Source organism: Epinephelus fuscoguttatus, linkage group LG3, assembly GCF_011397635.1.
Source record: "Epinephelus fuscoguttatus linkage group LG3, E.fuscoguttatus.final_Chr_v1".
NCBI lineage: Eukaryota > Metazoa > Chordata > Actinopteri > Perciformes > Serranidae > Epinephelus > Epinephelus fuscoguttatus.
In genome coordinates, this window is record NC_064754.1 from 22,684,902 (window position 1) to 22,686,809 (window position 1,908).

Consider the following 1,908-nt stretch of genomic DNA (forward strand, 5'->3'; position numbering starts at 1 on the left):
TGTGGGCTTATAAGCTCACTAGCCACTTCATCAGGTGCACCAGGCTAGTACCAGGTTGGGCCCCTTTTGCCTTCAGAACTGCCTTAATTCTTTGTGGCATAGATTCAGCAAGGTGTAGAAACATTCCTCAGAGATTTTGGTCCATATTGACATGATAGCATCACACAATTGTCAGCTGCACACCCATGATGTGAATCTCCCGTTCCACCACATCCCAAAGGTGCTCTATTGGACTGAGATGTGATGACTGTGGAGGCCACTGGAGAGCAGTGAACTCATTGTCATGGTCAAGAAACCAGTTTGAGATGATTTGAGCTTTGTGACATGGTGCATTATCCTGCTGGAAGTAGCCATCAGAAGATGGGTACACTGTGGTCATAAAGGGATGGACACGGTCAGCAACAATACTCAGGTAGGCTGTGGTGTTTAAACCATGCTCAGTTGGTACTAAGGGGCCCAAAGTGTGCCAAGAAAATATCCCCCACACCATTACACCACCACCACCAGCCTGAACCGTTGATACAAAGCAGGATGGATCCATGCTTTCATGTTGTTTACACCAAATTCTGACCCTACCATCTGAATGTGGCAGCAGAAATCCAGACTCATCAGACCAGGCAACGTATTTCCAATCTTCTGCTGTCCAGTTTTGGTGAGCCTGTGTGAACTGTAGCCTCAGTTTCCTGTTGTTAGCTGACAGGAGTGGCACCTGGTGTGGTCTTCTGCTGCTGCTGTAACCCATCTGCTTCAAGGTTCGACGTGTTGTTCAGTCAGAGACGGTCTTCTGCAGACCTTGGTTGTAACCAGTGGTTATTTGAGTTACTGTTGCCTTTCTATCATCTTGAACCAGTCTGGCCATTCTCCTCTGACCTCTGGCATCAACAAGGCATTTTCACCCAGAGAACTGCTGCTCACTGGATATTTTCTCTTTCTGGGACCATCCTCTGTAAACCCTAGAGATGGTTGTGCGTGAGAATCCCAGTAGATCAGCAGTTTCTGAAATACTCAGACCAGCCCATCTGGCACATTCAAAGTCATTTAAATCAGTTGTTGTCATCACTGTGAGGTTGCTAGGCAACCAGAGGAGACTCTAGGAAGTCACTGCTTCAAGCCAAACAATTGTCTGGCACATGACTCCTCGTAAAACCACAACTTATCACTTACCACCATCACTCACAACTAACCACAACTCGTTTTTACTCTAGAGATTTGTGCAACTTGTAGCACCTGTTAATTAGTGTGCTTAGCGTTTCTCCCTGTTTGTTTTGAGCTAAGCTAAGCTAACTGGTAGCTAGCTGTATCCTCATATTTAGCCTATCATACAGATGTGAGAGTGGTATTGCTCTCATCTATCTCTCTCATGAAAGCAAGAAGGTGTATTTCCCAAACTGTTCCTTTGAAACATAAAATAAACTATAATGTCTCTGTCTTTTCTTTTCTTTTTTTCACGTGGGGACCATTTGTGGGCTCGTCTTGCCCTCTCCCCCTGTATGTCTCATTTATTATAACTATAAAGAATGGCCAAAAAAACACCTCTCAATCTCAACTAACAGGAAATTATTTAAAAATTACAGAGCTGTAAAATAAAGCATGACCTTAGATTTTAGTCTAGACATAATCTGTCATTATGGGATGGTAATTTGATGTATAAGAACCCTGTTCTTGAATGTGGCCCCATGCTGCGAGTTGTCTCATTTCTGGTAAGTCAGCTGCAATATTCCACTGATGGTTTGTCCTCCAGCCAGGTAAAAAGAGTAAAGAGAAGGATGTTTAAGTTAAACTAGGGCCAACGTGGCTTTAGGCCCAGGGTTTTCCTCTTGCTCCTGCTTGAATGGAAAAGCTGCCTGCAGAGTTGACAGAGGGGAGAGAGCCGAGAGATGGCTGCTATGTCGTCATGCAGCGTCATGG